Genomic DNA, 26,093 nt, shown 5'->3' on the forward strand with positions numbered 1-26,093 from the left:
CATGTTGGCAACACTGCTGCCACATGGGGAACCCATAGCTATGCCTTTCTTTTGCAGATAGTATTGCCCATCAAAAAGGAAAAAATTGGGAGACCGATGCGCTTATGGGGACGCCCTCATTAGCCAAATGGGCTAAAAACTCTGCAGCTTTCGAGTTTGGTAGTGTTGCAGGATTGGGCGTACCGGCGACGGACTCTTCAGATCAAGGTAACAGCAACGACTGTATTGCTATGAATTTAAAAGCTTTGGATAACATTATGTTAAAAATAAAAAAACTTCAACTGGAAGTTTCGTACTTCCAGCAGTGCTTAAAGGAAGGGGTTATTCCTAAGGGGCTTCGAAGTACCTTCACCCCTACTGGCTTGTTTACAGATTCCACATTTCTTTCAGAACTGGAGACCTTATTTAATAAACAGGGTTCTGAACTTTTAGACTTAATGATCAAGAATTACATCAAGCATATTGCTGTATTACTGGATGAAGCTTCAAAGCTTGATAGTACTGTTAAAGCAGATATCAATTTTCATAGATACAAGTACGACTACCATCGTTCTTTTACTAGCATTGATTCCATGCTAGTGAAATTAAAAGCTAACAAAGTGAAGAAATTGGAGAGAGATAGGCAAGCGTACCAGAACAAATCTGCTTTTCCAAATTTGATTAAAAAACACAACAGATTGGGCACCCAAGAGGTTACTGAACTAACTGTTTCTAACAACCTCAATGAGGATGAGGAAGCACAAACTTCCACTCAGGGTACCTCTGAAAACAATCAGGGTGCTTTTTTGGGTGTGCAGGGTCCTAGAAGGAGCAATAGGATTAAGTCCTTCAATAACAATAAAGCTAAAAATAGTTACCAACAGCCTTTTTTAGGGAAAGGCAACAGTTTCCAGAGGAACAAGAACAGGAATTAAATTCATCCCTGAATGAGGTTGCTTCCCTTCAACAGACTTTAACAACTGCTGATGAGGGCTGTCCGAGTGTGTCTTCAAACAAAAAGGGTGACTTTTTTATTTACAATTTCTCAGAAGTCATCATTGACGAAGAACTAACTGAACTTTTGGCTAAAGGTCTGAACTTTGTACCTGATTACCATTTCAGCTTAGCCAAAACACTCATGGACTTAAAGCTCTTTGTGCGTAAACTTAATTTGAACATTTTTTTCAATAATGAGCTGTCTGGTGCCATTCCGGCCTTGAAGTTGCCTAGTACTTTTAACCCCCCCTTACACACAGGCCTATTCACGTTTGAAAAGGCTTGTGAACTGGATTTCAGACAACTACATGCTTCGGGGGGTGTTGACAGACCCTGCAGGAATACCTCTCCGGGGCAAATGTTAGCATTAAATAAAATCTGTAATTCAGCAGTGAGGGTGATTAAACCAGACAAGGGTGGGGGTCTAGTGGTTTTTGATAAAGTTGAATACACTAGACGTATGCTATCAGTATTAGATACACCTGCCTATGCTAGCTCGTCATTAAATGAAATGAATGGCTGTTACAACAGGATCAAAGGATATTTTAGGGATCTCTATCTTGAAGGAAGAATTACCATTGACATGTACAATTTCATTGACATCTCATACCCAAGGGTGCCTGTCATGTTTGGGATCCCTAAAATGCATAAAAGCCTCACTGATCCTCCAATGAGAGCTTTAATTGATGGCCGAAGTTCTATCACTCACCCTTGTGCCCGCCTTATTGATAACATCCTCAGTAAATATTTAACTAACATCCCCCAAATCTGTAACGATTCTTGGTCCTTCCTCAAGTTGATCAATGAGATTCCCTTGGACAGCAGTTATAATCTTTTAACCACAGATGTGGTCGATCTGTACACATCAATACCACACGATGAGGCTGTCGAATGGATTGAACTAATGTTACGGGACTGTGAAGCCTCCAATAATGACATCCATTTGGTCACAGTACTGTTAGACATTGTTCTATCTTCCAATTTTTTCCTTTTTGATGGGCAATACTATCTGCAAAAGAAAGGCATAGCTATGGGTTCCCCATGTGGCAGCAGTGTTGCCAACATGTTTGTTGCCTACTGGGAGAAACACTTTTTATTTAACCATTCACCATTCATGCAGAGATCAAAGGCTTATACTCGGTTTCTTGATGATGTGTTTGTGCTTTTTCAAGGTAGTGAGGTCGATGCCTCAAACCTAATAGCACACATGAATTCTACAACCGAGTTCTTGAAATTTACCCATCATTTCTCAACATCGAACATTGATTACTTGGATGTTCAACTACTCAAGGATAACTTCAACAATAGATTTTGCTCATCCATCCATAGGAAGGCAACTTATTGTAATTCTTTTTTACATTTCACTAGTTGCCATCCTTGGAGGCAGAAGCGATCTATCGTTAAAGGGCAACTGGTAAGGGCTGCCCGCATGTGCAGTACTATTGATGCTTTTGAACAGGAATGTTCATTACTTGGGCATGTTTGGTGGCCGGGGTTACCCTGAGGACCTCATCTTTGATTTGATTGATGAAGTTTCATCAAAACGGAGAAGTGGTTATTATTTACCACTCTTGTCATCTAGAGAACAGGACGGTCCGATTGATAATGATGCACTGTCACCAGGGAATCCTCCCTCAGATCCAGCTAACAATTTGGTGGTGATTGAGTCTCGTAGTAGAACTAATTTCGCACTAGCTTTCACCTTTCCATTTAGCACACACTCAGGGTCTTTATGCTCTATCATATGCAAGAATTGGTATTTCATTACCAACTCAGGTTTGCACGACAAGTTGGGGATCAATCCGTCATTTACCTTTAAAAGAGGACACAATCTTAAGGACTTGCTGCAGAGAAGCAATTCAACGGACCTTATGATTAAACACAAGGGCAGTGCCACCTGTGGGTGTTGCAAATGGTGCATACACCTACGGGTAGGCAATTCCTTCACTATTGGTAAAAAGAAGTTTACCATCAATCATAAGATCAACTGTAACAGTAAATCAATTGTTTACATTGCCTTCTGTGAATGCTGCAAAGCGTTCTATGTTGGCAAAACGGACCGTCATTTGAGGGACCGTATTTGCCAACATCAATATGCCATCAGGAACCAGAAGAGTGAAAATGCTCTTGCCAAACACATACTTAATAATTGTGGGCACAGTTTTAAATTCATGGGCATTGATCAAGTATTATGTGATAAAAGAGGGGGTCCCCAGTCATTATTACTAGAGACCCGTGAATTAGAGTGGCAACTACAACTAGACGCTTTCTCTTTCCCGGGTCTCAATGACAACTGTAATATAGCCTCCATTCTAAAGTATAAGAGCTACTTAAGGTGAGGAGATCTGCTACTAGGCCCACCGCAATTTTAATTCTTATTTCTTTTGTGGTTATTACAGTCTATTTTGATCACATTATCCTTGACTTATTGTCACTGGGACATTTGAAAGATGGTAGTTAGTTGCCTTAGGCCTCATTAATAAACAACGAGTAAATAAACAATTTTTAATTTTTATTTTTCATTTTTATTTTCATTCTCATTTGTTATTTCTAAGTTCATTACCACAATTTCAGTGATTAGTTTAGAATTTATTTTCTACTATATTTAATCACCAGTATACAAGGTTAAAACTGGTGAAATTATATAGCTCCAAGCTTGGGCAGTCTGTTTTAGTACGATGTGTTGTATTTTATACACTTTATATACTAATTTCATTATATCACATCTCATTTTTATAGATTTTAATTATCATGTCTTACAACTTCAAGTTTATCACTTGCTTGCATTGGAATAAGCATTTTTAAAGTGAAGCTTATTGTTTTTAATTGTGGCATTTGTCTTTAAATTAGAAACAGGTTGGATTAGTCACATGATTGTTACGAGATTTAAATTATGTGAGCTTCCAATTGCTGGTATGCTGAAGAAGCTTCTGTGTTACAGAAGCGAAAACGTTGTTTTATTTTTGTTCAAATAAAGTACGTTACTTTCATTGAACCTTGGTTCGTTTGAACACCTTATTATTTCTGTTCTTAATGAAGCTAACAAGATTCAGCAGACTTTCCCTTTACAAAGCTAAATTTTAGCATCTGTAGTTTAATGATGTTATGATTTCTAAGATCAATGCTCATACAGTCCATGGCTTCACAGATAAGACTCATAAGGCTGATCGTTCTGCAGTTCCCTGGGTCTGTGGTGGATCTGCTCTTATGGAGGGTCATTCCCAGCAACAGTGTGTCAGGACTTAGGGACATAGCCTTCAGCAAGGCTTAGGTCAAACAATTTGAGAAAGGATCAGTGAATACATGTTTAGCACTTTTTTTAAAGGGCCCAGTACTTTGATGGGCCCATGGAAAAAGTGTCCTTTCTTGATGATACTTCATGAACATATTCCTTAGTGATAACAAGTGTTGCGAATAAATTAGGGAAGGCCTGACAGGGATTAGCAGTTTCAGGGGAGAAATTTGTTGCAAACTTGCCAATATATTTGCAATGTCTTTTGGGTTTGAGTGGGAAGCTTCATTACATAAAAGCTTGTTGTATTAGTTTTCTGATGTAATTGAAGAAAGACTTGTAATTGTCCTTTGCTTCTGTTGCTAGTCTTAGACTGCATGATGATTGTTTTTATAGTTGCTTTTAGTTTTGTAGTGAATTTCTTAATATTATATTGATGGTCTGGGTTTCTTGAACTATGTGTCAGTTTAAGGGATTTCTTCTTTCTATCATGACAATTTATTTTTGAATTTACCACCACATTGGGTTTTGGAAGGTACTGCTAGGTCAAGAAATTTGATGTAACTGGGCATAAAAATCACTTGCGTAAATGTCTGCATACCTACGGTCTACTGTGGAGTTGACATGGGCAAATTTACAGATTTCCACATACAGTTTTATAAGGTTGGCCTCTTTTTGAACTTTTTAAAGACGGTGGTGTTTGTAGCAAAGAGAGAGAGTGGAAGATTTGAGGGTAAATGTTACCAAATTATGGTCAAACTTTACTAATGAGGAACTGTGAATGGGAGGGGAGCAGATAGGAACCAAGTTTGTAAGTACTAAATTGACTATTTATACCACTGATCTCTTTGAAGCCAAGCTGATCCAGGTTATTTTTGTTTACACATCTTAAAATGCTGGGCATGCCAGATGTTAGAAGGACTGGAGCTCCAATCAATGGAAGAATATTTGAAGTCACCAAGTATTTAAGACCCATTGCTTACATGATATCAGCTATGAATGCCAGGAATGTATCATGATTTTCTGTAGCCATGGAGGCTGCCAATAGCAGGCTAGGAGACAGAAATTAGATTTTCTTAAATTAAGCTTTAGATTCATAATGTCATTGGGTGTGTTTATGGTTATCTATTTTGAAGGGATATTTTCCTAGTGTATACCAACATCCACCACTATTACCGGCAGGTCTGAAGGCATGGTAGTCATGAAATGCAAGTGCATAAGGAGTGTCCTATAAGGATTTCAACCATATCTCAGTAATAAAGCATACATTGGCTCATTCCAAATGCACAAGTGCCTCGCAGTCAGGCAGTTTATTGTTAAAACTCATGAAACTAAGTAGACCCACCTTAATATCCTTCACTTTTGGATTGGAGATGTTAATCAGATTATGGAATTTATTATATGAACTCTGCTTAAGAAAAAGTGAAGGATAAGGGGCACTAAGAGCTTTAGCTAGTATGCAGAAGCTGGAGAACAAATGATGTAGACCATCTTTTTCAAAGTAAGTTAAACTGTTGGTCATCTCATTCCAGAGTAATACTTAATAGCTCCACTGGCAATGTCATCAGCAGCTTAGCCAATTATTGAATCCAATTATCTTTTCCTCATATCCAGGCATCATTCTAGGTAAAATGCAGATTCCACTTAGAACCATTGTTTTTCACTTAGCTGAAGCTAACATAGTAAACCCCAACATATTCTTCTTCATGCTCTTGAGGATAGGAGTGGTTTGTTGTTGGTTTGACATTGTTGCTGATGTGGAATATGTGTAATAAGGGGATTATATTGATACCTAGTCTTAAAAGTTCTCAAAGGCTTGACAAAACTTGAACTTTTGGCTAAAGGTCTGAACTTTGTACCTGATTACCATTTCAGCTTAGCCAAAACACTCATGGACTTAAAGCTCTTTGTGCGTAAACTTAATTTGAACATTTTTTTCAATAATGAGCTGTCTGGTGCCATTCCGGCCTTGAAGTTGCCTAGTACTTTTAACCCCCCCTTACACACAGGCCTATTCACGTTTGAAAAGGCTTGTGAACTGGATTTCAGACAACTACATGCTTCAGGGGGTGTTGACAGACCCTGCAGGAATACCTCTCCGGAGCAAATGTTAGCATTAAATAAAATCTGGAATTCAGCAGTGAGGGTGATTAAACCAGACAAGGGTGGGGGTCTAGTGGTTTTTGATAAAGTTGAATACACTAGACGTATGCTATCAGTATTAGATACACCTGCCTATGCTAGCTCGTCATTAAATGAAATGAATGGCTGTTACAACAGGATCAAAGGATATTTTAGGGATCTCTATCTTGAAGGAAGAATTACCATTGACATGTACAATTTCATTGACATCTCATACCCAAGGGTGCCTGTCATGTTTGGGATCCCTAAAATGCATAAAAGCCTCACTGATCCTCCAATGAGAGCTTTAATTGATGGCCGAAGTTCTATCACTCACCCTTGTGCCTGCCTTATTGATAACATCCTCAGTAAATATTTAACTAACATCCCCCAAATCTGTAAAGATTCTTGGTCCTTCCTCAAGTTGATCAATGAGATTCCCTTCAACAGCAGTTACAATCTTTTAACCATAGATGTGGTCGATCTGTACACATCAATACCACACGATGAGGCTGTCAAATGGATTGAACTAATGTTACGGGACTGTGAAGCCTCCAATAATGACATCCATTTGGTCACAGTACTGTTAGACATTGTTCTATCTTCCAATTTTTTCCTTTTTGATGGGCAATACTATCTGCAAAAGAAAGGCATAGCTATGGGTTCCCCATGTGGCAGCAGTGTTGCCAACATGTTTGTTGCCTACTGGGAGAAACACTTTTTATTTAACCATTCACCATTCGTGCAGAGATCAAAGGCTTATACTCGGTTTCTTGATGATGTGTTTGTGCTTTTTCAAGGTAGTGAGGTCGATGCCTCAAACCTAATAGCACACATGAATTCTACAACCGAGTTCTTGAAATTTACCCATCATTTCTCAACATCGAACATTGATTACTTGGATGTTCAACTACTCAAGGATAACTTCAACAATAGATTTTGCTCATCCATCCATAGGAAGGCAACTTATTGTAATTCTTTTTTACATTTCACTAGTTGCCATCCTTGGAGGCAGAAGCGATCTATCGTTAAAGGGCAACTGGTAAGGGCTGCCCGCATGTGCAGTACTATTGATGCTTTTGAACAGGAATGTTCATTACTTGCGGGCATGTTTGGTGGCCGGGGTTACCCTGAGGACCTCATCTTTGATTTGATTGATGAAGTTTCATCAAAACGGAGAAGTGGTTATTATTTACCACTCTTGTCATCTAGAGAACAGGACGGTCCGATTGATAATGACGCACTGTCACCAGGGAATCCTCCCTCAGATCCAGCTAACAATTTGGTGGTGATTGAGTCTCGTAGTAGAACTAATTTCGCACTAGCTTTCACCTTTCCATTTAGCACACACTCAGGGTCTTTATGCTCTATCATACGCAAGAATTGGTATTTCATTACCAACTCAGGTTTGCACGACAAGTTGAGGATCAATCCGTCATTTACCTTTAAAAGAGGACACAATCTTAAGGACTTGCTGCAGAGAAGCAATTCAATGGACCTTATGATTAAACACAAGGGCAGTGCCACCTGTGGGTGTTGCAAATGGTGCATACACCTACGGGTAGGCAATTCCTTCACTATTGGTAAAAAGAAGTTTACCATCAATCATAAGATCAACTGTAACAGTAAATCAATTGTTTACATTGCCTTCTGTGAATGCTGCAAAGCGTTCTATGTTGGCAAAACGGACCGTCATTTGAGGGACCGTATTTACCAACATCAATATGCCATCAGGAACCAGAAGAGTGAAAATGCTCTTGCCAAACACATACTTAATAATTGTGGGCACAGTTTTAAATTCATGGGCATTGATCAAGTATTATGTGATAAAAGAGGGGTCCCCAGTCATTATTACTAGAGACCCGTGAATTAGAGTGGCAACTACAACTAGACGCTTTCTCTTTCCGGTCTCAATGACAACTGTAATATAGCCTCCATTCTAAAGTATAAGAGCTACTTAAGGTGAGGAGATCTGCTACTAGGCCCACCGCAATTTTAATTCTTATTTCTTTTTGTGGTTATTACAGTCTATTTTGATCACATTATCCTTGACTTATTGTCACTGGGACATTTGAAAGATGGTAGTTAGTTGCCTTAGGCCTCATTAATAAACAACGAGTAAATAAACAATTTTTAATTTTTATTTTTCATTTTTATTTTCATTCTCATTTGTTATTTCTAAGTTCATTACCACAATTTCAGTGATTAGTTTAGAATTTATTTTCTACTATATTTAATCACCAGTATACAAGGTTAAAACTGGTGAAATTATATAGCTCCAAGCTTGGGCAGTCTGTTTTAGTACGATGTGTTGTATTTTATACACTTTATATACTAATTTCATTATATCACATCTCATTTTTATAGATTTTAATTATCATGTCTTACAACTTCAAGTTTATCACTTGCTTGCATTGGAATAAGCATTTTTAAAGTGAAGCTTATTGTTTTTAATTGTGGCATTTGTCTTTAAATTAGAAACAGGTTGGATTAGTCACATGATTGTTACGAGATTTAAATTATGTGAGCTTCCAATTGCTGGTATGCTGAAGAAGCTTCTGTGTTACAGAAGCGAAAACGTTGTTTTATTTTTGTTCAAATAAAGTACGTTACTTTCATTGAACCTTGGTTCGTTTGAACACCTTATTATTTCTGTTCTTAATGAAGCTAACAAGATTCAGCAGACAAGACTTGCCCTTTACAAAGCTAAATTTTAGCATCTGTAGTTTAATGATGTTATGATTTCTAAGATCAATGCTCATACAGTCCATGGCTTCACAGATAAGACTCATAAGGCTGATCGTTCTGCAGTTCCCTGGGTCTGTGGTGGATCTGCTCTTATGGAGGGTCATTCCCAGCAACAGTGTGTCAGGACTTAGGGACATAGCCTTCAGCAAAGCTTAGGTCAAACAATTTGAGAAGGGATCAGTGAATGCATGTTTAGCACTTTTTTTAAAGGGCCCAGTACTTTCATGGGCCCATGGAAAAAGTGTCCTTTCTTGATGATACTTCATGAACATATTCCTTAGTGATAACAAGTGTTGCGAATAAATTAGGGAAGGCCTGACAGGGATTAGCAGTTTCAGGGGAGAAATTTGTTGCAAACTTGCCAATATATTTGCAATGTCTTTTGGGTTTGAGTGGGAAGCTTCATTACGTAAAAGCTTGTTGTATTAGTTTTCTGATGTAATTGAAGAAAGACTTGTAATTGTCCTTTGCTTCTGTTGCTAGTCTTAGACTGCATGATGATTGTTTTTATAGTTGCTTTTAGTTTTGTAGTGAATTTCTTAATATTATATTGATGGTCTGGGTTTCTTGAACTATGTGTCAGTTTAAGGGATTTCTTCTTTCTATCATGACAATTTATTTTTGAATTTACCACCACATTGGGTTTTGGAAGGTACTGCTAGGTCAAGAAATTTGATGTAACTGGGCATAAAAATCACTTGCGTAAATGTCTGCATACCTACGGTCTACTGTGGAGTTGACATGGGCAAATTTACAGATTTCCACATACAGTTTTATAAGGTTGGCCTCTTTTTGAACTTTTTAAAGACGGTGGTGTTTGTAGCAAAGAGAGAGAGTGGAAGATTTGAGGGTAAATGTTACCAAATTATGGTCAAACTTTACTAATGAGGAACTGTGAATGGGAGGGGAGCAGATAGGAACCAAGTTTGTAAGTACTAAATTGACTATTTATACCACTGATCTCTTTGAAGCCAAGCTGATCTAGGTTATTTTTGTTTACACATCTTAAAATGCTGGGCATGCCAGATGTTAGAAGGACTGGAGCTCCAATCAATGGAAGAATATTTGAAGTCACCAAGTATTTAAGACCCATTGCTTACATGATATCAGCTATGAATGCCAGGAATGTATCATGATTTTCTATAGCCATGGAGGCTGCCAATAGCAGGCTAGGAGACAGAAATTAGATTTTCTTAAATTAAGCTTTAGATTCATAATTTCATTGGGTGTGTTTATGGTTATCTATTTTGAAGGGATATTTTCCTAGTGTATACCAACATCCACCACTATTACCGGCAGGTCTGAAGGCATGGTAGTCATGAAATGCAAGTGCATAAGGGGCGTCCTATAAGGATTTCAACCATATCTCAGTAATAAAGCATACATTGGCTCATTCCAAATGCACAAGTGCCTCGCAGTCAGGCAGTTTATTGTTAAAACTCATGAAACTGAGTAGACCCACCTTAATATCCTTCACTTTTGGATTGGAGATGTTAATCAGATTATGGAATTTATTATATGAACTCTGCTTAAGAAAAAGTGAAGGATAAGGGGCACTAAGAGCTTTAGCTAGTATGCAGAAGCTGGAGAACAAACCATCTTTTGCAAAGTAAGTTAAACTGTTGGTCATCTCATTCCAGTGTAATACTTAGTAGATCCACTGGCAATGTTATCAGCAGCTTAGCCAATTATTGAATCCAATTATCTTTTCCTCATATCCAGGCATCATTCTAGGTAAAATGCAGATTCCACTTAGAACCATTGTTTTTCACTTAGCTGAAGCTAACATAGTAAACCCCAACATATTCTTCTGCATGCTCTTGAGCATAGGAGTGGTTTGTTGTTGGTTTGACATTGTTGCTGATGTGGAATATGTGTAATAAGGGGATTATATTGATACCTAGTCTTAAAAGTTCTCAAAGGCTTGAGTAGAGATTTTTTGACAGCATCAGCATACAACAGCTTTGTATTGTTAGCATAATAATGTTGCATTTATATGGGTGGGAATGTGAGAGTATGATGCTGACTGCAAGTAATGGACTGTGACAGGGATGTCTACAGATTGGTTAAGTATTTCCACTTCTCTTAGATGACATCTACAGTGTTAAGAAATAGTTAATTATCACTGAACATGAGACAGTTTTTACACTAGCTTAGGATACCTTGTTTTAGTCCAGATCATGGTCATGCCCAGCACCTGCTGAAGGAAGAGGAATGTAAAAGTAGTACTGAATACATGGGGAACATTTTGAGTTGCATGTACTACCCAGAGATCATGTACACCCACGGCAACACAGCACACCACACAGCTATGCACAATATACATCAAGCAAGAGCAAAACAGAACCAATAAAGTACAACTATAACCTCAGGCCGCACCCATAGAAACACAGCACACTACACAGCTATGCACAATATACATCAAGCAAGAGCAAAACAGAACCAATGAAGAACAACTATAACCTCAGGCTGCACCCATGGCAACACAGCACACCACACAGCTATGCACAATATACATCAAGCAGGAGCAAAACAGAACCAATGAAGAACAACTATAACCTCAGGCCGATAGTGCTGATCCTAGATACAGCAGCAGTTAACCTTCTCACACTACACCCACTAGTACTCCTTCTAAGATGGTGACCACACTATGCCAGAAAAGCTGTCACCAAACAATTGCTAACAGAGAAAATAAAGTGTAAATTAGATAAAGAGCAACAGAAAATCAGCAGCACATTAAAACAACTTTAAGTACAATAATAAAATGCAAAAAAAGAAATTTCCTGTTTTTTTAAATGACAGTGAATCACACAATTATGCTTTCTGTATGTGTGCAGGTCCATAACACTTAACTTTCTCTGATTTACTGAACAACCTTGATTTTTCATTGTATTTTTGTCCCACACCTCATAAAATGTTTGACTTTCTGATACATCATTGAGGATTACTGTCAGTCAAAAAGGTTCTGTTTGCAATGCCATACTTTCTATAGTTCAGAAAATGAATGTTGTGAATTAGAGTAATATTTACAAAAATCCCTGATTTTGGGTGCTTACTTCCAATATTTTTTGGTTTTGCTTCTGATTCCTGTGTAAACAAATTTAGAGCTATAACATTTTCTCATTCTTAAGTAGATTCTCTGTTGGAATTTGAAACATCCTTCAGTAAATCATTACCTTGAGCTAAAATAATTTTGAAGTCACTATAATATCCTGAAATGGATTCCATGAGAACTTTTGGGGTGCTTATAAAGCATAAGTTATCCTACATGTTTTCATTGCCATCAGTTTAGGGAATAATGAAACATCCTTTTATGTTCGGTGCTATTGGTTTCACAGTGAAGTTCTACTTCTTCCATATAAACAGGTCAGCTTTCCTCATTTGAATTAAAGGCAGTTTTTTACACTGCCTACCATTTTGTATCATGTTTTATTTTATAACTTTGCATTAAACTTAATATACTCTACAGTACATAAAAGTACTTTTTATAGCATCCTGTTATTATAATAATTGCTCTGCATCCCAGTTTAATGCCAACAACAGTCTAAAAAATGTCTTTTATGCAAGTAATTACTGCAAATAATTTTTTCTTTGTCATTTCACATAGCATAGTTCAGTCCCTAACAGAAATGGAAATTATATTTTCCAGTTCCTGTCACATACAAAATGAACATATTGCATTTAGGCAGATTATCTTCACTGACTAAATAGTGGAAGTAAAGCATTCAGATTTAGGTTGTCCTTTTTATTCAGAAGTTGCATAATTTTAGAGAAAACCATCCAAATGTAACTATGTTTCTCTCTTTAATATGTAATGATGTTGCTTTTATGAACTAAGTGAATTTTCTTCATAAATAACATCTAAGCTGGAGTAAATCTGTTTAAATATGTTTAACTGTGCATGTATCATATTACATATTATCTGCATGCTTATATTCTCAGTTAATTAATCTGTTTACAAAACATACTTGTACAGTGTTAAAAATAAAACACTTGTACTTTAAATCACTCCACATAATTTATTTTTTAATATAACTTCTGTTTGCATTCATTTTCAGACACCATCCATGCAATTTTCATAAAATCAAAGTTCATTTTTACATCAGTGCTTGCTTTCCATTTCTCTTGCTTAGCAATTTTATTACCCATTTCCTTCACTCTGTCACTAAAACTTAACTTCTAAGTAGATCGTTGATGTTATTGTATTCTGGTGTGATTTATTTATTTGTTTATTTATTTGTTTTTTTATGGCAGGTTCAGGTAAAATGCTTTAAGTTGGGTCAACATTTTAGGGTTACAGAGTGGATTTGTAGGATTAGGGTTAGGTATAGAGATTAACTATCTAGGTTAGGGTTAGGGACAGAGTTTTAAGGTTAAGCATGGAGTTTTAGGTTTAGATTGGGAGGTTATGATTAGGTTAAGGCATGATATTTTTGGGTTAGAGATGGGTTTTAGGATTATGGTTAGGGACAGAGTTATAGGATTACAGATGGGTTTTGGATGAACATTACAGCTGGAGCTTTGCAATCAGAGACTTATTTTTAGGGTGAGGGATGGGTTTTATAATTAGGGTTAGGAGTCAGGATTAGGATTAGGTTATTGACAGAGTTGTGGGGTTACAAATGCAGTTTTAGAACAAAGGTTAGGGATGGGGATTAGGATATGGGTTAGAGACAGAGTTTTTAGGCTTAAAGATAGGATTTTATGATTAGGGTTAGGGACGGTGTTTTAGAGTTAGGGATGGGGTTTTGGATTAGGGCTAGTACACCGGAGAAATGGCATTGGTTACTTACAGTGAGCAAGCATAATTTTCATTCACATTCCAGAAAATAAGATAAATAGCTGGGTTACTCCTGCATGCTATAAGTAATCATCACAAAGAAGTGCTTCTGATTCAGCAGCTACACCTACAAGCATCCAGCAATAGAGGAGTGTGTGACCAGTACATTGGGAGTCTGGATTTATGGAAAGGAAATGTGTAGGCAGTTATAAGATTTGAAGGTAAAGTCTGTTTAAGGGTAAAAAGTTACACATGGACTCCAAACAGTACTGTGCTCAGATGTGCAAAATAAATAATTTCTCTGTTCATCTAATCAAGCCCAATATGACTCTCCAAATACTGAAGCAGTACATACGAAGCAGAAAGGATGCAAGGCGGTCAGCTCAAAGTTACTTGTGTCACAAAAGGGTAATAAATGTTGCCTTATCATGGAGTACTGGTAATGCAGAGGTAGAAGTGTGTACATCTCATGTCATTTTGCAGATACCGAATAGTGAAATTTTCAGACTGGATAACTAGATATCAGAAATGTCAATGCCCATAGAACTTCATGACTGACTTTCAATATACATACACATATATACATACATATATATATATATATATATATATATATATATATATATATAGATATATATAGATATATATATATAGATATATATATATATATATATATATATATATACACACACACACACACACACACACACACACACACACACACACACACACACACACACACCTGAAGTCCTGCTCAATGATTCTGCCAGCCCAACTTGGTTAAAATGCGTTTACTAATAAGCTGTGAGAGCTGAATAATGTGAACTTTGGCACTTTCAAGTGGAATCAGGTCATACATTTTAAAATAACATGTACTGCAATACAGCAATCTGTCTAGACCTGGTTGTGCATTATTGTTGCTTGCTCAAAGACAGATGGCAGAAGTTGTTCTTGCACCCATTTTTGCAATCGTGGATTCTTTTAGGGAAATGATATACCCATGAATTCAGTAACCTCTGTGTAGGCTTCATGTCAAGCCTGCTTGGAGTTTATGTGTTTGTACGATGAGCAGCAGCACTAATCACATATGCATGCTGTCCATCATGCTCACACAAATACAAGCAAAGCTTTCCGGCTAGCAGTAGTGCTGCCACTATGAAACCATGCAGAGCGACATGACCACAAAAAGATGGAGCATTCAAGTGTGCCAACAAGCAAACCTGCTCAGAGAGATTGTGCAGACAGCCACAATGACTACTAGGGTGGCAAATACTGCAATAGCAGCAGTAATAATATAGTAAAAAAGTGGACTGAGTGCAATGTACACAACTGCAATTACTTGCAGAATTAAATAATGGGGGGGGGGCAGCAAAAGAAAATACAAGGAAACATGCTCTAGACAGTGAAAGTGTGCTGATAAAAATGGGCACAGACATGAGTTATAGGAATGAGAAAAGAGAAGGAAAGCATGGTAAATATAGAAATGTCACTAAGATAGGATATGTCAATGTATGTACACTTCCAAGACAAGTCAGTAGCATAACATTAAGCACAGATGTATCTAGTACATTCACACTGCTATTTATGCCTCCTGTGTGAGTATATTACATCAACACATATGATATTATATATATGATGGTCACACAAGGTTACGTGTTAGTGGAGATCAATCTTTGTGATATAAACATCACTGACATGCTCACTGCAGAGGACATTTAGCAAGGATAGTATATCCAATGGAGGTATATACGTAGTCTGAAGATTTGCAAAAGGACTTGTATAAATATGACTGACATGTCAGCATTCCCCTCAACCAGCCATGGACATATAGCAACAGACTCTTAGATAAATGTAGACTGAAACAGGAACAATCCTGGATACTTTTAAAATATTATAGCCATTAATCTGTAGCATTGACAGAGTATGTGAATGTAACTTATTATATATGTTCTACAGGAACAGACATGTACAACTGTAATGATTGTCAGTATTCTGTAAGAGGAATTCCCCACACCTTCCCCAAGAATGATGGCTTTTTTAGAAGAGCTAAGAGGGAAAATGTTAAATCTGGAGTTGAAATTAGGAGCAATCCTGGCCAGTTGAGAGATTTGCATAACACATAAACCACAATTTCCACCTGCAAGAATCAACCCATGCCATCAGTGTTGTCACTGAGCTGTGTATTTACTGAGTGCAACACAGAAAGACGTATTACAAAAGCATCTAGTAGAATACCTTAAAGGGAAGTCAGCACTGTCAAATCCTAATCAGTATACATTTCACAGAATAGTTCTTTATGGCCTGCCATATGTGTGGGAGCTCACTGTGCCAGATGTGATACACTTGACTAAAGTATCCCTGCCTGGATAGGTATCAGCCATATGGATAACAACATATACAAAAACCACATTATTATGAGTGGATTCCCTACACACACACTTGGGCATTTCATGCATTTACCACATGTAATAGCAATGGATATTGTCTGAAACATCTACAACTGATGTGTGAATTAAGAAGTGTTCCATTATAATGAAGCACATGAGACTGATAATACATCAACTATGCCCATGTGCACAGAAAGTACAGGAGTGCAAAGTCAAGTGTCAATGACTGAGGAACCTGTCACTGTAATATTATATCCATATCATAAAATATTTGGAGCACTCTTGATAAGTGCATGTCAAACCTCAACACATTTGCCACATGATCAGTGTCTCCCTGACATTGACCATGAAAATGTTATACTGCCATGAAATCCTGACAAACATCCATGTGTGTTCAAGAAAATTATCAAGTGGAAATACTTATGTGTGTAGTGATATGCCCATGATGCAGTACAGTCACATTATAGCTGTAACTTTGCTACAATTGTACTTATGGCTGTACATCACCTCCAAATAAAGCATTGGGTTTGAATCTTATGCAACACAGTGGAACTGTTAACAAAGTGGTACAACGTTACCTATTTCACACCATTACATCAGTTGCACATCATATGCCTATATGTTTATCAGTGGAAATGTGTGGGTGAGGTCTCTGATACCATATATTGACACATTACAACTAAGGTGGATGTGGTTTATTCAGAACAATTAATGGCACAAATGGTGACAGTCAAACAATGCTGCTGGTAAACACCTGTATAATTCTTGTTAATAGCAACACACAAATGCATACAATGAATTCCACAAGGTTGCAAGTGAATCTCAAAATGTCATATGCTTGTGTATATAACAGCATTACAACATATGGATGAACCCAGGTGTATGCGGCTATGCAATTAGTATGATGCAATATCGCTGTATGTCAGATAACATTTCCATATGCTAGGTACATGCATGTATACCTGTGCCATACTACAGCTGTCACTGTAATGGTTGAATGGCAACTGTGTAGACCATGGATATACTTCACTTCAAGAACACATGCCTTAATAAGGCAACAATATACATAGCATTATCCCTTGTCAACAGTCCTTACGAAAAGCATATTACTATATCTGTTATACAGGGAACATGTGACCAAATGTCAGCAGTGGCCATCAATACAGTAGCTCAAATCACATTTTTGAGTACACTGTTGGACTACAGTACATCCACCCCTCAACATAGCACATGTGAATGCCATCAGCATTACCATGTGCAATGTTCATAGGATAATATGAAATTACTAGGCTAACGGCCAAGAACACATACAATCCTAGCCATTATTATACCTTTCAAACACAAATCACTATATCAATATGATGGAAGATAGTAGGGGTATGTGCAATGTGTATGTCTTAGATTTTATTATATCCTGTCTCAGTCCATTTATGTCATTGGCACCACCTCATGACAGAATTAGCAATCACACATCCAGTGGTCGGGAGATGGCTTGGATAGTGTCATGGAGAGGCTCTGCTTCACGATGTGTGTGTGTCCTTGAGATGATGGCATCCTCAGTCTTCCACAGAAAGGATGTTATGTGGACAGAGGGAAAAGGGGATGTTAGGTTCAAAGGGGCTATGTAAAAGGTTCTCCTAAGTGGGAGCCAAATGTAAAGAGATTTGGGTCTATATTACGAAATTGAAAACCTGTTTCAGCGAATACCACAACACCGACATACATAGCCCAAACCGCAAATATGCCAAACCTCCTAAACTGCGAAATTTAAAATCTCGAATCATGATAGCCGGCCAACACTACCACACGCTACATACTACATACCCAAACATAATAAATAAGACACATACATACACTAACCAAACCCTACTTCTAACCCTACACTAAACCTTACATACATTACTATCTATGCACTTACCTTAACCCGCACCCTAACCCTAAGGTCTGTAACTATCGCACACTTACCCTACAAACATATACCCAAACAAAACAAATAATCCACACTCATACACTAAACAAAACCTTACTTCTGACCCTACACTAAACCTTACATACATTACTATCTATGCACTTACCTTAACCTGCACCCTAACCCTAAGGTCCGTAACTATCTCACACTTACCCTACAAACATATACCCAAACAAAACAAATAATCCACACACATACACTTAACAAAACCTTACTTCTAACCCTGCACTGAACCTTACATACATTACCAATCTAGGCACTTACCTTAACCCACACCCTAACTCACGGTCCATAACTATCGCACACTTACCTTATGGAGCTATGCTGCAGACAGGCCAACCATGACAGTTCGACATTTCATGTTTCATGGTTTTGGACATTTGCCGTTACTGTATTTCGCTCTATTGGTGTCGCTCAATTCTGATTCACTCGAAAGGATCTTCAGGCTTCTAATATAGACCCAAGAGATTAAAACCATCATATAATGACTGTAAGATGCCACCAATTACACACACACACACACACACACACACACACACACACACACACACACACACACACACACACACACACACACATACACCAGTTGACTGAGGTCAGATTCAAATACCACACCTGTGTAGGTATAAAAATCTAGATTCAGCAAAATACAAGACTAGCACCACCACAAAATTCTGACCTTTACAGTGTTAGAGTAATGGCATCATCAGTGTATGCTGAGATGATATTTGAGAGGAGTGTGTGACATAGCTGTAGACTCACATCCCACTGTATAATTGTCTCCAGACTGATAGGTGAATCGACACACACACACACACACACACACACACACACACACACACACACACACACACACACACACACACACACACACACACACACACACACACACACACACACATTAATTGTGAGATCAGAACCTCTGCCTATGTAGTCACACAGACTTGACACCACAGTACTTAATGGTCATGTCACTGCAGAGGGTTGAGTCACACTGTTAGAGTGTACTTTATAGGGGATGACATCATCATTGTATGTTTAGGAGGTGTGTTTGACATATCTGTGGAATTGCATCTTGGTGATAAATTGTCTCCAGAGTGATAGTTGAATAGACACACACACGTTGACTGCTGTCAGATTAGAACCCCTAACTATGTAATTACACATGCTGCAGAACAGAGTACTTAATGCTAGCACCACCACACAAGTCTGCCTTTAACAGTGTCAGAGTGCACTTTATGATTTTATTTATTTTTATTTATTTTATTTTACATTTGTTGACCAGGCTGGTCCAGCTGGATATATTTTCATTTTCAGTAGAGGCCTGGGGAGAAAAGCTCCACATATAAACCACCACCACCACACGAAAAATTTTATAATAAACAAGAAAGGTATTACAGCTGAAATTATGAGAAGACTATGAGACACACTACATTAATACATAATACACCTACAGATCATTTTACAGTATGAATATCTAGGGCAACCCCAAGACATTATTAGAATACATTTAAATCCTTGGTTATTCTAGTTTACTCCAGACAGTTACTATTTCCAAACGGTTAAACAGTAACAGTAGAAAAAGGATGAAGTATAAAGAAATGGCAGGAATACTACCTTCAGGATACATTCATAGCCAAGTAGAAAAGATAACTAATTGGTGCCTAAGTAGTAGAGATAGCTTATAGGAGCTACTAATTCAGAGGAGTAGACAGGAAAGAGTGGAGGAAAGTAGGAAGTCAAGAGATAACAGCAGAGAAATCCAGAGGATCAGTCTGGGTAACAGCAAGGGCATAGCCAGTGAGTTTTAAGGTGTTTCGTAAGACTTTATTTAAAGAGAGGAAGGGATGGAAGTGAGGTTAGGTCAGATGGCAAGAGGTTCCATTGTTTTCCAGAGGTACTGGAGAACAGTGAGTCCCCAGCTAAGTTGTTAGACTTGGTGGTACTAGCTAGACGTTTATTGGAAGAGTGTAAGGAATTAAGATTCCTATAGGGTGCTATAAGGTTGTTGAGTATTGGTGTGTTGTTGGGTTGGTAAAAAATCTTATGAACTAAGGTAAGACTTGAACAAGAGAATTGCTTTGGCATCAAGAGAGAGGGATGACAGAGTGTTTATGAGTAAGAGATGGTTAACCATATCAAAGACTTTAGACAGGTTGATGAAGAGTGCTGATGAAAGGGTGCTATTATTACGGTTATTATTAATGGTGTTGGTGAAGGATAGGAGAGCTGAGGTGGTACTATGAAAAGGCCTGAAGCCATGCTGACAGTTTGCTAGAATGTTATGTTGAATTAAGTAGTCCATTAGCTGATTGTGAATACATGTTTCCATAATCTTGGTTAATGGAGAAAGGAGAGCTATAGGCCTGTAGTTAGAATAATCATTAGAGTTACCTCCTTTGTGTAAGGGAATAATGTGGGAGATTTTCCAGAGATCTGGAATGGTTCCTTCAGTTATGGTACAGTTTATCAGGATGTATATAGGATAGGTGACTACTTTAGCTGCTTGCTAAAGTAACTTATTGGTAGAGGGGTGCAAGGCTTAGGTTTGTGGATAAGGTTTTGGATGTAAGAGGTAGAGATGGGTTGTAGTTGGAATGTTGGCCGAGTATCAGGTGGGGAGTTAGGTAGATCTGAGTTGTCTGTAGCTAGTTGACTGGCTAGAGTTTGTATGGTGTCTGTGAAGAAGGTATTAAAGGCATTGGCAGTTTGATGGGAGGTATTGTTTTCTGACCCTAGAGGGGAAGGAGTGCTAGAGTGGCCTGGACGAAGGAGGTTATTTAAGCTTGCCCAGAATTTGTGTGGATTATTGTGGTGAATTTGCTGCAGTTTGCAATAGTAGATTTTTTTGTCAGAGAGAATAGCTTTTTTTGTAGCATTTCTCAACTGTCTAAAGGTTTGTTGTTCTGAGGTATTTCTGGTTGCTCTCCACTTAGCCCTGGATTTATTTCTAAGTAATATTTTTTGTCTGGTATCTTTTGAGAGCCAAGGGGCAGGTTTGGATTTTATTCAAATAGATCGTTTAGGTGCATGCCTGCCGAAGATTGTTAAGAATTTGTTATTGAAATATATAACAGATTCTTCAAGAGAGAGAGTTTTTAGAGGGTTCCATTCACAGGCACTAAGTTCCATTTGAAATAATACAGGCTGAAAGTTTTTCTTGGTTCGAGAAGTCCCATAGTTGGGGGCATTGGTAATGTCATTCTTTTGTCTTATGATGTAAGTAAGCATGTGATCACTTACATCATCAGGCAAGGTCCCTACTTTATAAGTATGTTCTTGTTTATTGATTAGTATCCAGTCTAGTATAGTTTCTTTATTGTTTGGTTTGTTAATTCTAGTGGTGGTGGTGATAGGTTGGTTAAAGCCATGCAAATTAATATGCGAAGAAGGATTATCTGTATTGATACTATTCCAGTCAGTATTGAAATTTCCTAGAATAATAGTTTCTTGTGGGTAAGTAGTAGATATCCAGCATAGGGTATCCTCTAGTGTAGTAATGTTATTACCTGGAGGTAGGTAGATACAGATTATGTATAGTGCTTTGCTGGGGTTGAGTTGAAATCTAGTGATTAAGAGTTCAACTTTACTATTTTGAGGTGGGTTATAAGGTATAGAGGAGATGTGTAGTTCATTTCTAAACAGTAGGGCTACTCCTCCTCCTTTGCATTTTACTCTGTCATGTCTCAGTATATTGTACCCTGGGGGGATTATTTCATTATCCTTAGTTGTGGGTTTTCACCAGGTTTCTGTAAGACAGAGGATATCAAAGGAGTGAATATCAAGAAGGGCATGGAGATGGGCAACTTTGTTGTTAATACTGCGGATATTGAGATGACCTATTAGTAAGAAGTTAGAGAGACTGGTCTGGGTAGTAAGGGTGTTGGGAGAGGTACTAAGAATAGTTATAGTAGAGAGATTAGAAGGACCTGGGTTAGGGTGGATGTCACCATCTTTTAAGGTGGGAGATTTTAATGCAGAAAGAGGGTTAGAATTAAGGCTAGGTAGATATTTCAATTTTTTTACTGTGGGGTGGTTTAATTTCATGGGTGTAAGTCGATGATATTTAGGTAGCAAGCAGGAAGTGAAGGTGATACTTATTTGTGAATGGGTAAGGGCATTGTTATATGTAGATATTTGTTTAGGAGAGTAGTTGAGGTAGTAGTAATTCACCTTTTCAAAAGAGGTGAGGGGGTAGGTAGTGGTGAGGATAGGTATAAGAGTGGCTAAGAGTATTACCAAGGATAGGATAATTTTAGTTGTTGTAGACATATTACTTAGTAAATGTGTACTGTTACTGCCAGGTAGGGCTAGGATGCAATAGTATCAGATAAAAAGTTAAGATAGGGTAGTAGAGAAAAGAAATGCTACAAGTAGAGAAGTTTTCTTCAAGTAGTATATAGGTAGGTAGGGTAGTAACGAAAGAGAAATGGGAAGGGTAAAGAAGTTGTATAATGCTAAGGTAGGATAGAAGTGATGAAGAGCTTGTATGGGTAAATAAGTTGTTTAAGGTAGTAAAGAGTTAAGGTAGGGTAGTAAAGAAGAAAAAATGCTAAGGGTGGAGAGGATGATGAAAGTAGTATAGGTAGGGGTAGTAACAGACAGAGTAATGGAAAAGCTATAAAATGATGGGTGTGGCTTAGGTAAATTGACTTGAGCCCGGGACAGGTGGGATAAGGAGAGAGGGTGTGGTTTTAGGAAGTATAAGGTTAGGACCACTGGGGGTGGGTGGGAATTATGGGTAGGATAGGGGAGCGGAGTGAGACCGTAGGACAGAGCGGGTAGAGCCAAGTGGTGCTGAGAGGTAATCAGTTTTACAGTGAGACTGTAATTGACAAAACTTTAGTAGGTATGTGGCACTTCTTTGAGACACTAATTCCTGTGAAATACTGGTGGAGTCCTTTTTGTCTACTTATTATGGGAGAAGGAATAAGAAGCAGTAATATAGCAGCACTCTTTAGATAAGGTAAGTTAGTTTCTAGCTCTTCTGTCTTATTGCCTAACTGACTTATAGGTTAAAGTCTTCTATTTCCTTTCAGGGGGGTTAGCTATGTAAAAAGTTTAACTTGGATAGCTGAAAATAGGTTCATACAGCAACTCTAGAGAAGTTTAGTGTATACAGGTAAGATACAGGGATTACAAGCTGTGTAATTTGCTGCCCTCTAGTGGCAAAACAAAGGAAACTACACCTAGTCTCAGAACAAGTTTGTAAAAAAAGGGGGGAGGGGGTTGGATGGCCTTGGGGTAGGTCCACGGGTGTGCTGGCCCAACAACAGAAATATGATAAACAGTATAATATGTTAGAGGTACAGTAAAAGTCAGTAGGTTATCAACTACGCAATGAGGCACTAGGAAGCACTTCTAGGTATTCCAGGGTGGGATCTACTGATAGGGTATCCTTTCAGTTCAGTTGGGAGGTTCCTTAGATGTACTAGGTAGCTGTTGGAAAGATAGCCCGTGTCACAGCACAAGGCTTCAAGCTGTAAGAGAAAAAAGTGAAAACTGAGAAAACTATGAAGAAAGCCTGGTTGATGTCCTTGCAGTAGAGGGAAAGAGAGGTGGTGAGGTAGTGTGGAAGTGAGTAACTGAGTGAAGTAAGAGAATGACATCAGCAATGTATGCAGAGAAGAAGATGCTGGCAAGAGTATGTGACATAGATGTGGACTCACATCCTTGTGTAAAATTGTCCCCAGTTATTAGTTGAATGAATACATACTAAAGTTGACTCCTGTGTGATTAGAATTCCTACCAATCAGCTCCAGAACACAGTATTAAATGCTAGTGCCACCACACAAGTCTGACTTTAACATTGTCAGCACTTTACACAGGATGACATCATCTGCGTATGCAGAGAAGAAGATGTTGGCAAGAGTGTATGACATAAATCTGGACTCACATCCTGGTGTGAACCTGTCTCCAGACTGATAGTTGAATGAACACACACAGTCATGTTGACTGTTGTGACATTAGAGCCCTACCTATTTAATTATACAAGCTAGAGTACGCAGTACGTAATGCTCACCTCACTGCAGAAGCTTGATTGTAATATTGTCACAGTGCACTTTATAGAGGATGGCATCATTAGTCTATGCTGAGAAGAAAATGTTGAGAGGGCTGTATGAAATTGCTGTGGAATCATGTAGCAGTGTAAAGTATCTTACAAAGGTTACTTGAGTGAGCATAGCTGGACGTGGACTTACGCTTTAATAACTGATAAGTTAACTGCTGTGAGATTAGAACCCCTATCTACCTAAACACGCTAGGCTAGGCACCACAGGTTTTATCACTCAGACCATGGCAGAAGTCCATCACAATAGTGTCACAGTGTATTTTATAAAGGATGACATCATCATCATCATAGCATTGCAGGTAATATATAATGTTATAGAACCTGTTTGCAGAGCCAGGACTTGTGAAATGATTGCCTGAGCTCAGTTTGGAAAAGTAAATATAGAAACATCCCGGCAACCTAGGTGAAGGAAACTTTCATGAATGCATATTGCAGAAGTGAGACAGACATGTATCTGTTTCTCAGGATGTTGTGTAGATAAAACACACAAACACACACGTGCACTTTTGAAACAGCTGCAATGTAATGATGGAGTTATGTGTCTTCATATTCAGATGAAGGTAAACATTAATACAATATCAATGTGATATTATCATGGATGACCAATGTACAGTGTCACTATAAACCAATAACAAATATAACATTGCAGTGATGCTCTGTAATTCTGGAGTCTGTTTGACAATGGTCTATGTCCTGACATATTATTTGCAAATTCATTGCAGCAGGGCACATATGAATATCATAAAGTATGTGTTCAGTCAAGCACACAGCACTGCCTTTCTCTAGTGTTTATGAATACATTACCATGTACAGGAGGATTACAGTCCCGTAACCAGAGTTAGACATGCTCTACACTTCTTCATAAAGTGCGTCGCTGAGAAGCTGATTTTCACAGTTGATGGCAAAGTATTAGTGCATGAATGATTCAAATTTCAGCAATTCCACTTGGACTTGTGAAGTAGCAGTGCCCACTGGTGCTCATTGCCAAACTGCATTAATAGGGATATGGGGTTAACTGCAGAATAAATGTGTTTGTTGTTAATGTGTCCTGTGTTAGGCTTGCAAGATAATTTATGGAGAAATTGCTGGTAGTTAGTATGATGCACATACTGCACCTCATATTTGAAATGCTGAGGCCAAAGTCTTATTATATATAACTGTTGACCTTAACTTCCCCATTTGCATGACATTAAGCACAGAGCATATAGGGTTCTCTGTTTAAGGAAGACAGTGACAAATTAAAAATAGCATGCCTTCTTTTGCACAAACAGGCTCAGTGGTGATGTGTAATCATCAGCTCTCGGGATAGTAATGCGTGGAAATTCCACCTGCTGCCTAGATTTCTTTGTGGTGTGAGAGCAGTGAGTTCCTGGTCAGAGCACAGGTAAGGCAACATTCAAATCCAGGTGATTCTTTTTTTTTTTTTTTACAAATGGTATCAGGATGTCATTAGCTAAGTAAATGTGATCAGGACTGCAGATGTGACTATGAATAAGCACATTCAAGTATATGTCTTCCCAAATTTTATCAGTAATGCCTAGCTCAATACACTTCTATAGCTATTAGCTGTTTTGCAGACCTCACTGCAAATCGCAATTTAATTGCGTGTACAGCTTGCTACAAATGACAAGGGGTGGTACATCATTTGAAATGATTACTACAACTCAACAGATATGCTATTTGTGCAGGGCCAGATATCCTTAAAAGCATGTGTTGTATGCTTCTTCACAGTAAGGATAGTTTCCACATTATATATTAAATGAATACTTCATCCATCAACACATGAACATAACTCAAAGGGAATCCTACAA

The sequence above is a fragment of the Protopterus annectens genome, chromosome 4.part1, assembly GCF_019279795.1.
Source record: "Protopterus annectens isolate FY-2018-M chromosome 4.part1, PAN1.0, whole genome shotgun sequence".
Taxonomy (NCBI): Eukaryota; Metazoa; Chordata; order Ceratodontiformes; family Protopteridae; genus Protopterus; species Protopterus annectens.